We start from the raw sequence: 14,141 nt of genomic DNA on the forward strand, positions 1-14,141 counted from the left end.
GTGAATTGATGATACTATGCTCAACAAAGAAAAGGGCTTGCCTCAAAATTTTGCCACTTAAAATATTGTTTCTTTTACTTCATATGTAAAACATTAATATAAGCGAGAAAAAAATATTCATTAGCGGAGATACTGTTGCATGAGTAATCTAAAATGTGAAAGAGGTCAGCTGGATAAAACACTTGAGTTCTACAAAAATATAGTTAGAATATACCATTTTCTGGTGGTGATATTTTAAATGTGAAGTAGTTACTACAGAGAGATCTCCATCTCTGCAAACTGTCTCTGTTTGGAATATTATAAATAGACTAGTATTGTCGTGTACCTCTTTTTTAAGGTGTGTATGTGTGTGTGTGAGTGTGTGTGTGTGTGTGTTAAGATATAAGTAGTTACTGAGAGCTAGCCAGTCTAGTATGATTCTTTGCAATATCAACAGAGCTGACAATATAATAAAAGGAATCAGTAGACCCCAAAGTCAAAGGAGAAGCTGAGATCAGTGAAATGAACACAGACCTTTTCCATAACCCAGCAATTAAGGCTCTATGTAGAAAATTAAAGATCCTCTGGCATAGGTGCATAAAGACATATACAAGACTGTTCATGCAGCACCTTTTAATATTTTATTTTTATTGATTTTTTTTTTTTTTTTTAGAGAGAGAGGAGTGAGAGAGAGAGACAGAGAGAGAGAGAGAGAAGGAGGAGGAGCAGGAAGTTTCGACTCCCATATGTGCCTTGACCGGGCAAGCCCAAGGTTTCGAACCTGCGACCTCAGTGTTCCAGGTCGACGCTTTATCCCACTGCGCCACCACAGGTCAGGCCATATGCAGCACCTTTTATAATATCAGAAAAGATGGAAACAACCTAAATGTCATCAGTATTAGACTAAATAAATTATTTATCATATATTTATTCATTGACTTGTATGTAGAGGAAAGATGAATCAGCAATCTTTATGTGGCAACTGACAAAGCCTAAAAATATTAAGAGAAAGACATAAGTAAGGTTTGAAACATTATGATATGTTCATAAATGCATAAAGTTTAAGGCAGGCAGTACCAAACAATATCCAGTGGTACATTGACACACACACATGTGCTTTAAATCAAGAGCAATTCGAGAGATGAGCAGTTACTCGCTGGATTTTTTGCTTTAAGTCACAAGCGGATATTTGAAGCGAGAACTTCTGCCACCCCCCACTATATGGCCTGCTGAACGTTCTGAAAGGGAGGAAGAAACAAACTTCCTGGAAAGGTTTTTGTTGAAACGGCCTCTAAGTGAAAGTGAGGGAAGTGTGGTGAAAAAGCCAAAAGTCAGTGAAGATAATAATGATGATTAAGCAAAGTAAAAAAATAGCAATTAAGTTTAGTGGTAAAGTTACATATCATTCGTAGTGTGTAAGTTAAATTTTACAATTAAATGTAGTATTAAGTATGTAGAGAGTAAGTTATGTTAAGCAATAGTGCAGGAAATGAAAACCTCCTCTGCCAGTCTCCTTCCCCTCTGCCAGCATATTTGCCTGGCCTTGAAGGTAAATACATTTCATAAACCAGTTTATTTCTTTTCATTTTCTGTTATTATGTATTTATAGATATATGTATGTATTTGTTATTTATAAAGTACATTTTCTTATTTAAAAGCATATAAAACAAAAAATTCATGCGGTTTTTGGGGGCCAGAATGGATTAATTGCATTCCTATTAATTTAAATGGTGAAAGTCAATTTGGCACACAGGCAAATTGAGTCACAAGCTCAGCCATGAAACAAATTAAACTTGTGTGTCAAGGTACCACTGTAATTCAAAAGGATGACTAATCTGAATTTAAGAGCAGTTCTCTGGGGAGCATCAGTAAGGGAATGAAGAAAAAGGGGCAGAAAATCTTTTTCAAAGTACAGTGAACATTCAATTTCTTAAGTTGATAGGTGGAAACAGGCATATTAGGTATAAAATTTAAATTATGCACAAATGTAAAACAGTTATTGACTTTCATGTCTTCAGCATCATCTCATGAAATTTTCACAAAGTATCATATATTCCTATTGCTTTATTTTACATTGAGGCAATTTTGTAGATATTAACCTGGCCAAAATTACACACAGTGAGCTATTTAAGATAACACAGACAGAAAATTTCAGAACAGGGATCCACATCTTGGTCATTTCACTGCAGAGCAAAATTTATTAACCACATGATTATAAATCCTCTGCTCCCATTGCTTTATGTAAGAATGATTTTAATATGGTTGCAATTGTGTTATATGCTGCATTTTGTATGTAACATTGCATTCAGTGAAATAGCTTGAGCCATTATTCTCTTTTGAAAACATGTTAATGAGTATATAACATTTTATCCTGTCATCATGTTTTATTTATATAACTCAAATGCTTATTTCCAATGTCTCAATATAATAATGTTTGATATCTCATTATGCATTCCATGGTGATTAATAATATCAACCTTTTTTCATTACCTGCTGCCCATCAGTATGTCTTCTTTGGGAAAACGTCTATTAAAATCTTCTGCCCATTTGTAATTGTATTGCTTTTTTTTTTTTTTTTTGCTATTGAGTTATATAAGTTAATTATATTTTGGATATTAGTCCTTTATCAGATATAGGCTTTGCAAATACTTTCTTCCATTCAGTAAGTTGCATTTAATTTTTTTGATAATTTCCATTGCTGTGTAGAAGTTTTTTAGTATGGTGTGATCCCACTTATTTATTTTTGCTTTTGTTGGTTTTCCTTTTGGTGTCAGATTAAAAAAAATCATCATAAATACTTATGTTGATTAGCTTTATGGTTTTAGGTCTTATATTCAAGTCTTTAACCCATTTTAAGTTAATTTTTGTGAATGGTGTACCATAGTAGTTGAGTTTCATTCATTTGCATACGGTTCTTCCTTTTTTCCCCAGCATTATTTTTTTTTTGAAGAGTCTGTTGTTTCCGCAGTGCTTGTAATTTTAAGAGGTTTGTCCACAGTTTCAGAGATCTACAGGAAGATCAAGAAATCACTTCTCAGAGAATGTCCTCTGTGGGCCATCAAAGTAACTGGAAAAGTTCAGTTTCTACAGTGGCCATGTACCTAAGCTAAAACAAAGAAATTACAGCTGTGATCCTGGGCCTCAGGAATTGTGAGAACTAATGGGAATTTGGATGCCCAGCTCATGCCAGTATAAACAGTGATGATAAACAAAATACCCTCTTTGTAAGCGACTCCCACCAGGAAATTAAATTTGATTCCAAGAAGAAGGTATGTCATGAGAGTAGGTCCTTGAGTATATTATACAGAAAAAAAACTTGATTAACTTAGAATGTTACCTTTTATTTTTTGGAGAAATAAAAGCTTGAATTACAAGTGAATTTCACTTAACCAAAAGGAAAAAAAAAGGCAATGTTTTACTAAGAGCTTTGTTTTTTGCTTGAGAAATTTCTGTACAATTAAAAATACTTGATGCATAGAAAATTTGTTTGTTGCCCTTTTCATCTATAAACGTAGCCTGATAATAATTTCCTCTTCCAATATCCTCAGGCTATTTTGAAGACAAATAAGAAAAAGCAAAATTCTCAGTGCTTGGACTAGTGAATGATTTCTGCTTATTCTACGCAGAGCCATTCATGGATAAGGTATGACTATTGAATGGGTTTTTATTACAGCTTTTGCTACAACAAAATTGAGAGCTATGAGTGGGATATAGCTAATTTTCCCCAGTCTCCTGTTCCTAGTCATATCACTGAATTTCATAAGCCCTTATTTATCAAATGGTCTTGCAGTCACTCCCAAATGTCCTAGAGGAGAGCATTCTTGTAATCAGTTTTTGACCCAGAAGTTATAATTTAGATGCTATCATCTCTGAATAACATGGTACTCCTTTAATGTTCAAAATATAAGATTTTATATATCTATTGTAAATATGTTTGAAATATACAAATTTGCTTCATTTTTGTGCATTTAGAAAGTGGAAAGCAACAGTAATATTATTTTTAATTAATGCCAACTTCATTTTAAGATCTAAAAATTTGGTGAAGTAATCTCCAGTTAAAATTACTAAGGGAGCCAGCAGTGACAGGTTTATTCTTCTCCAAATTACCATTAAAATGAGCATAGAAATACTCAAAATGATATAATATTTCAACAGCATTTTGTATGAATAGAAGTATACTTTGCTACCAGATTATCAAGGAGTCAGGAGTGACTAGAGAAGAATGAGGAAATTAGAGAACTGTATAAAAATTAAGTCCAGAGGTGAGTAAATAGATCCTGTGGAGAAGTGTATGGATGAATAGGATAAATTTTAAAATGAGATGAAAGCTGTTAGCACTGCTGAAGTAGATAAACAAATGAGGACATCATAGCAACAGTTCAAGAAAGTGATGATGCTGCTAAATTTGTAATGGAGTATTGTTGAAAAATCAAGAATCTCTTCTTTTTTTTTTTAAATAATTTTATTTTTTTAATGGGGTGACATCAATAAGTCAGGATACATATATTCAAAGATAACATGTCCAGGTTATCTTGCCGTTCAATTATGTTGCATACCCATCACCCAAAGTCAGATTGTCCTCTGTCACCTTCTATCTAGTTTTCTTTGTGCCCCTCCCCCTCCCCCTTTCCCTCTCCCTCTCCCCCCTCCCTGTGTAACCACCACACTCTTATCAATGTCTCTTAGTCTCACTTTTATGTCCCACCTACGTATGGAATAATGCAGTTCCTGGTTTTTTCTGATTTACTTATTTCACTTCGTATAATGTTATCAAGATCCAACCATTTTGCTGTAAATGATCCGATGTCATCATTTCTTATGGCTGAGTAGTATTTCATAGTGTATATGTGCCACATCTTCTTTATCCAGTCATCTATTGACAGGCTTTTTGGTTGTTTCCATGTCTTGGCCACTGTGAACAATGCTGCAATGAACATGGGGCTGCATGTGTCTTTACGTATCAATGTTTCTGAGTTTTTGGGGTATATACCCAGTAGAGGGATTGCTGGGTCTAAGGTAGTTCTATTTTCAGTTTTTTGAGGAACCACCATACTTTCCTCCATAATGGTTGTACTACTTTACAGTCCCACCAACAGTGGATGAGGGTTCCTTTTTCTCCACAGCCTCTCCAACATTTGCTATTACCTGTCTTGTTAATAATAGCTAATCTAACAGGTGTGAGGTGGTATCTCATTGCAGTTTTGATTTGCATTTCTCTAATAACTAAAGAAGATGAGCATCTTTTCATATATCTGTTGGCCATTTGTATTTCTTCCTGGGAGAAGTGTCTGTTCATGTCCTCTTCCCATTTTTTTATTGGATTGTTTGTTTGTTTGTTGTTGAGTTATATGAGATCTTTGCATATTTTGGATATTAAGCCCTTATCTGAGCTGTTGTTTGAAAATATCATTTCCCATTTAGTTAGCTGTCTGTTTATTTTGTTATCAGTTTCTCTTGCTGAGCAAAAACTTATTAGTCTGATGTAGTCCCATTCATTAATTTTTGCCTTCACTTCTCTTGCCTTTGGAGTCAAATTCATAAAATGCTCTTTAAAGCCCAGGTCCATGAGTTTAGTACCTATGTCTTCTTCTATGTACTTTATTGTTTCAGGTCTTATGTTTAGATCTTTGATCCATTTTGAGTTAATTTTAGTACAGGGGGACAAACTGTAGTCCAGTTTCAATCTTTTGCATGTGGCTTTCCAGTTTTCCCAACACCATTTTTGAAGAGGTTTTCTTTTCTCCATTGTGTGTTGTTGGCCCCTTTATCAAAAATTATTTGACTATATATATGTGGTTTTATTTCTGGGCTTTCTTTTCTGTTCCATTGGTCTGAGTGTCTATTTTTCTGCCAATACTATGTTGTTTTGATTATCGTGGCCCTATAATATAGTTTGAAGTCAGGTATTGTAATGCCCCCAGCTTCATTCTTTTTCTTTAGGATTGCTTGGGCTATTCGGAGTTTTTTATAGTTCCATATAAATCTGATGATTTTTTGCTCCTTTTTTTAAAAAAATGTCATTGGAATTTTGATGGGAATTGCATTAAATTTGTATATTGCTTTGGGTAATATGACCATCTTGATTATATTTATTCTTCTTAACCAAGAACAAGGAATATTCTTCCATCTCATTATATCTTTTTCGATTTCCCTTAACAATGGTTTATAGTTTTAATTATATAAGTTCTTTACATTCTTTGTTATGTTTATTCCTAGGTATTTTATTGTTTTTGTTGCAATCATGAAGGGGATTATTCTTTTGAGTTCGTTCTCAAATGTTTCATTGTTGGCATATAGAAAGGCTATGGACTTCTGTATGTTAATTTTGTATCCTGCGACCTTACTGTATTGGCTTATTGTTTCTAGTAGTCTTTTTGTGGATTCTTTGGGGTTTTCGATGTATAGAATCATATCATCTGCAAAAAGTGATACCTTTACTTCTTCTTTTCCAATATGGATGCCTTTTATTTCTTTGTAGAATCTCTTAAAAAATAATTGTAACATAGATTTGCCATACCTATACATTAAAAAATAGTATAATATTGGCATAAAATTGACACATAAATCTGTAAGTTAAAAATCAATGAGGAAGAATTGATGGAGAAGAGATGAAAAAGAAAAGAATGATATACCAGAAATTGACTATTGTATACATAATATATATGCATTTTTAAAAATATCTAAATTGATTAAAAAGATTAAATATTTAAAAATTTCTAAAATATTAAGAAACAATTTTGAAAAAAATGATTTTTAATCTTATATCTAACTATAAAATATACTTTAGTGATGATAAGAACTGACAATTTTAAAACTATAAAGATAAAACATGTCTATTAGCTCTGGCTGGTTAGCCCCGTTGGTTAAGAGAGTCATCTGGAAACAATGTTGCCAGTTTGATCCCTGATAAGAGAACACACAGGAAGCAATGAAAATAGGAACGACTGAGTGAAACAACAAATGAACACTTCCCTTCCCTCTCCCCCCTCTCTCTCTTCTTCACTCTGTCTATAAATAAAAAAATAAACTAAGCCCTGGCTGGATGACTCAGTTGGTTGGAGCCATGTCCAGGTTGCCAGTTGCATTTCCCAGTCAGGACACATACAGGAGCAACTCGATGCTCCTGTCTCTCTCTCTCTCACAAAAAAAACAAACAAATAAGACAAAACTGTCTATATATACATGGTATTTTTTGTAGTAAAAAATGTTTCCTAATATATTAAAAAATTTAGAGCCACTTAGACTTATAAATAATCTTTAAAAAATTTAGGTCAAAAATAAAATTAATATGTCTATTGGCCATCTCTATGTGCTCTTTAAAGAAGTGTCTATTCAGGTTTTTTGCTTTTTTTAATGTTATTTTAGTGTTGAATTTTATAAATTATATCTAAATTTTAGATATTAATCCTCATCAGATGTGTCAGAAAATATGAGTCTCATTGTCACTTATCATCAGAGGAATGCAAATTAATACCACAGAGATATTACCACACATCTGTCAGAATGGCTATCAATAAATAAATCAACAAACAACAAGTGTTGGCAAGGACATGGAGAACATAGAAGCTTCGTGCACTTAGTGAGAATGTAGATTGGTGCAGCCACTGTGGAAGGCAGTATAGAGTTACTTCAAACAATTTAAAAAATAAAACTGTCTTATGCTTTCATCATGGCGGGAAGCCAAACCTGCATACAGTAACACTTGCATTTCAAAAATAAAAGTAAAAAAAGATCAAAAATCCAAAATAAAAATAGAGCAAAATAAAGAGCAACAATCAGCTCCCAGGACTTTATACGCTATATTACCCTTCCTATTCTACTGTTCCCAGGGAATTAAGAGCACATTAGCCTTTTCTTTGAAAGTCCACTTGAGAAAAGGGTCACAAACTTCATACTCATACTTACTTAGGAATTCTGTTTTTCAGCTCACTTATCTCTACTGCAGGAATTAGCTCTGGCAGAGCTGGTCAGAAGCCTTTTTCTAAGAAAAATCTATAGTTGGTTAATTCTTTTTTTTTTTCCATCAGACTTAATTTTTTATACCCTATTTCTACGTGGGTGAGAAAAGTTGCTACTACTACAGAAACACATCTCTGCTTTATTAGTTTATAACATATATTTGTATCTACAGTTATTCTGGGCTGTGGCTTTTATAATACAAAAATACATTTTTCTTGAGAAATTATACTTCTTTACTCAGAAACTCAAAAAGCTATTAGTAGGTAAGTTTTGCTCTTTGTATCTTTATGTGGTATCATCCATTGCATGATGCAATTAATCATTTTGAATGAAGGGAAAGAATAAAAGACAAGCAAAATTATTGAGAATGAAGAAGTGCATCAATACATAAAAAAAATCTCCCTTTTAAATGAAAATACTAAAGAAAATAAAATAAAAATGAAAGCTCACGTTTTCCAATTTTTAGTACCATGCATTGAGTAAGAAATAATTGAATCCTAGTCCTTCTTGCCATCTTTAGAATTATCTATGTCTCTATCCATCTATATATCATTTTCTATCATCTATCTATCTATCTATCTATCTATCTATCTATCTATCTATCATCTATCTATCTACCATCTATCTATCATCTATCTATCATCTATCTATCCTTTAGCATGTAACATCTATCTATGAATATACAAAATAAGTAACAAATATGCACATAAAAAAGTAACACTTGTGAATCAGCTGAAGAAGTAGGCCATTACAAATAACTTTCAAAACTCAAATGCCTTTTAATCTTTTTGTTTTCCCTCTAATATCAAATAAATTTCTTAATTTAGTGATTATCAGTATTCTGCTTTTCCAAATAGCTTACTTGATTGCAAATAGATGCTTTTAAATATGATATTATTACACTTTGCATGTTTGATTTTTATATTAATAATATTATACTACATATATTATTGCCATTTGCTATTTTCACTCAACATTTTTGGGGGGCATATATCCATGTCATTTCACATAGAAATATTTGATTTCTTTTCAATGCTATAAGTATTCTATTGGGTGCATATGCCACAAGTTTTATATCCATTCCAACATGATACCATTTTTATTTTAAAGGAGCGGAGGGGAGATAATGAAACAAACTCCCACATGTGTTAACTGATCCACCCAGCAACCCTATTTGGGGCCAAAGCTGAAATCAACTCAGCTACATTTAGCCCCTGAGGCTGACACACTTGGACCAACAGAGCTATCCTCAGCACCCTGGGCCTCGTTCAAACCAATAATGCCACTGGCTATGGGAGGGGAAGAAAGAGAGAAGGGGGAGAGGGAGGAGGAGAGAAGCAGATGGTTGTTTCTCTTGCTCCAGAATAAGCAAGACTACCATGATAACATCTATATATAATCCTTAGGCAAGCATAAGACAGTTAGTGTCCTGGGTTCATTCATATGCCTGGCCAAGACACTATCTACTGAGCCAACCTGCCCGGGCCACAATTTCATTTTGAACCTTTTTTTGAGATATGTTTTTTGTCTTCATGCAAAATTAATTATTATTTTGTTCATTGGCAAGGGCATCATTTGGCAAAGATAATTGTGTTTGACTATCAAAGATTCTAATAAATCCTACCCATCTCTCCTTTCTGATTTCATGCTCTGAAAGCAGTCCTATGTGTTTTCTTTCTCCGTAAACATCACTATGGGGAGCTATCAGTCCTGCTGCCTTTCTCCTTGTAATCAACAAATCAAACTTGTAGTTTATATGTCAGTCTCTTGTGAATCTTATGATCTTGGACCAAGACAAGCCTGGTCCAGAGAAATAAAATCAATTTTTTAGAATGGCAAACACGGAGATCAAAACCCTGAGTCTGAAGCAGTTTTATTTTCCTCTAAGACCTTTCATTTCTCTTGTTGTTGTGCCATACAATTGGTCAGGACACTCCTTCCCTGAAAACCATTAGAACAGTTATGCTAGCCCTATGCATAGTAACTAAATTGCATATTCTCAGGAAAAATCTATAATCCACGAAGTGGTATATATGACCCATTCACTTGTTTTTACTTTAATTGGTTTTCCTCTTTAATGATTAAAAAAAATTAATAAGGTTTAAGTTTGAGTTATGAAAGGAAAGAAGTAGAAAATAATCATATGCTATTTTAAAAATTAAAATGTATTTTGCTAATTCATCAGATAAAAAATGGCAGAAATCTGTTGAAACTTAAGAAATAATTAATGTCATTCAAAGATAATTGGTGAAAGCCAAGATAGTTTCTAATTAATAATTGACAGTTAAATAGAAGATAAAAAAAGTATGAACTAACTCTGAAAAAGATTTTATTCAAAAAAAGCATATTTTGACTTTCAAAGCTTAAATTTTGTTCGAATTTGTCTTTGAGTAAACCAACAATTGAATTTCCTTGTGAATTTAAAGAAAAATTGTTACATAAATATGATGCTGGTTCTTGATGAAGCTACTTTTCAAATGCTTTGCTTTACACTAATTGTCTTATGTTTGCCTAAGGATTCTATATATATATGTTATCATGGTAGTCTTGCTTATTCTGACATTTATATACTGTCTACTTCTTTATATATCTATATTAATGTTATGAATCAAATAAACTGTGTCATTGCCATAGGCAAAATTGTATGAGTAATGAAAATTTCAAAAGAGGCTGTCCCGATCACATTAATATATATTCTGTGTCTGCCTCAACTTCTATTTATCTGTAGGTAAATATTAAAAATGTAATTTTGAATGTGTTTTCCCTCTTCACAGAATTATTTTTTAATAATTTTGAAATCACACATAAGGAAATTCATATTTTCCTATTTCTCCTTTTTTGATAATTTTTCTATACTTGCATATTTTTCTTTGTGAAATATTGCTTTGCCTAAAACATATGATTATAATATAGAATGTCCAGATTAAATTTTTGGAGATTATTCAAATAATTTTCTTTCATTCAGTAGCAGTCTTGTAATGTCAATGTTGTTTAATTGTTACTAGTGACCACTTATGCCGTTTTTTATATATTTTCTTATATTCATTATTGCATTTTTACTTAAACATAAGATTAATGAATCATTGCAGGTGATGTTTAAATTTTTATTATTATTATTATTATTATTATTATGAAGTAAGAGGCGGGGAGGCAAAAGACAGACTCTCGCATGTGCCCAAACCAGGATCTACCTGGCAAGCCCCCTATGGGGTGAGGCTCTGCCCATCTGGGACCATTGCTCCATTGCTCAGCAACTGAGTTATTTTAGTGCCTGAGGCGAAGCAATGGTGCCATCCTCTGCACCTGGGGACAACTTGCTCAAATGAGCCATGGCTGTCAAGGGGGAGAGAGAAAGAGAGAGAAAGAGAGAAAAACAGAGAGAGTTGGAGAAGCAGATGTTTACTTCTTCTGTGTGCCCTGTCCGGGAATCGAACCTGGGACTTCCACACACTGGGCCGACGCTCTACCACTGACCCAACAGGCTAGGGCTGTGATGTTTAAATTAAGAAGACTAATTTTATTTATCATGAAATCTATGCATGTAATCAAAAATGCTGTTAACTGAGATGAAGAAGGCATGGTGGCTATAAACTCAAGTTCTTAATCAAGTATTTATTCTCCAGTATTAACATTGTCAGATTCACCATTGGCATCAAATGCATATGCCAGATTCATATATAGAGGTATAAATAGATATAGATTGGTATCTTCATTATTCACTGATCCCATACTCAAAATTTTTCCTACTCATTTGTGATGCCAAAATCAATTCTTTTAGTACTTCAGTCATTGATGGACATGTGCGAAAGTGGGAAAAAAAATCTGTTACCCAGGGTATATTGTTGTAGCTTAGGTCAGTCATGATGATGCTCTTTGTTTTACAGCTCTCTTATTGTAAATATGTCTTTTCTTCATTCTGCCTAATGTATTACATTTCACATTTTTGTGCTTTTTGTTGGTTGATGATATTACTGTTTAAAGCGACCCACAAGTGTAGCGCTGAACTGCTTTTTGGTGGTCTAAGCACAAGAAGCTGTGATGTGCATTATAGAGAAAATACATGAATTAGGTAAGCTTAATTCAGGCATGAGGTATAAAGCCAGTTGGCTGTGAGTTTAATGTTAACTATATATATTATACAAAATGTCTTTAAACAAAAACACACATAAAACAAGTTTACTTTAGATCAGTTGATGAAAATGTTCTGTTCAGAGGCTCACAGAACTCTAACCTTGTATTTCTCTAAGGACAATGGTTCAGTGTTCACTAATTGAGTTTGCAGAGACTATGGATTGTAAATGCCATGGAGAATATAAATAGATGATAGATAGATAAATAGATGATAGATAGATAGACATATCTATATATGCATACACAAAATATTTAAAATATAAGTGTTTTGCCCTGGCCGGTTGGCTCAGTGGTAGAGCGTCGGCCTGGCGTGCAGGGGACCCGGGTTCGATTCCCAGCCAGGGCACATAGGGGAGGCGCCCATTTGCTTCTCCACCCCCACCCCCTCCTTCCTCTCTGTCTCTCTCTTCCCCTTCCGCAGCCGAGGCTCCATTGGGGCAGGGATGGCCCGGGTGCTGGGGATGGCTCCTTGGCCTCTGCCCCAGGCGCTAGAGTGGCTCTGGTCACGGCAGAGCGACGCCCTGGAGGGGCAGAGCGTCGCCCCCTGGTGGGCAAAGCGTTGCCCCTGGTGGGCGTGCCGGGTGGATCCCGGTTGGGCACATGCGGGAGTCTGACTGTCTCTCCCCGTTTCCAGCTTCAAAAAAATACAAAATATATATATATATATATAAAGTGTTTTAATATTTCTGTATCTTCTAACTTTCCTACAATGGGCTTTAATATATATTTTTCACAGGCTCTCAACATTTTCCCCATGTAATTAAAGAAAAATATTTTTGATTGTATATATTGTGTAAGCACAGAAATGTGTTTGAATATGTTTTTAACTGCTTTATTTACAAAAAAAAATTAGTAAGTGTGTTTATGTTCCTGAATTTCTTTTTTTTGCACAGGAAGTGATAATTTCTATTTTAGCATAGATATATGGTTTTCAAAGTATGTTCCTTGAACCAGCAGCAATGGGACATTCTGGGAAAATTGTCAGAAATGTCTCACGTTTGTCTGAGGTTTAGTAACAGAGTCTCTGGATGTAGGTCTCAGCAATCTGTGTTTTAGCAAGACTCCAGGTGATTCTGACAGACAGCAAGTTAAGAGAAGCACTGGTATAGATAATTGAAATGGCCATGCAGAGATTTGGCAATATTCCATTATCACATTTCAAAAACAGAATCTTAATTTGAATGAAATAGTAGATTTTTAGTAACTTCATATGTGACTTCTCCACTTGACTATAGTATAAATATAAATATGCTGACATCTCAGAAAAATGCTATACTATTATCTTAAATATCTGGTTTTAAAATCAACTTTTTTTTCATTATGTTACAATAAAACAAATATTTTGCAAATTATTTATCTCAAGGTAATACATAAACACATTAATACACTATTCTTCATTTTCTGAGACTCTTAGTTATAGTTCATTTATATTCTACAAACATTATTAATATGAGATTTAGAACAAGTAAATTAGAAAAAGTAAATACTCAAAAAAGAAATTCAGATATTCAAAGATAACAACTATACAACATATCCAAGTATAGAAATAAACCTACATCTGAGAATTTTTAATAAGAATATAATTTTAATATCTTGGCTTTTTCCTAAAAGAACACTAATTTCAGAGTAAAACACAACAGATTCTGCTTACGCACATCTATTTTAGATACCATCCACACTGCTATGAACTTATTTTTTGAAGGTTTTATTCATTTTTTTTATAATTTCTATCATGCCAATGGCAAGTTATATGATGAAGCCAAACTTTAGCAACTTCTTGGACTAAAATCAATAAGCCAGGGATCTCTTGTGACTTTATCCAGGTTTTAAACATGTCCAGTGCAAGATCATAGCCTCAACTATAGACATCTCTAATTTTCCTTCTCGAAATGTCTTCCCACAGACCTAAATGTAGACTAATGACCTCAAGTAAATGAGTAACCTGGTGTCTAAGGTTGCGTAATGTCAACGTGGACTATTTTTTGTAAGGTAATTTGCCTTTTTCTTATGGAGCTATTTCTTGACAAGAAAATAATGACTAGTTGTAGGTAATAAATACTTTTTAGAGGACT

Source organism: Saccopteryx leptura, chromosome 9 (assembly GCF_036850995.1).
Source record: "Saccopteryx leptura isolate mSacLep1 chromosome 9, mSacLep1_pri_phased_curated, whole genome shotgun sequence".
Taxonomy (NCBI): Eukaryota; Metazoa; Chordata; class Mammalia; order Chiroptera; family Emballonuridae; genus Saccopteryx; species Saccopteryx leptura.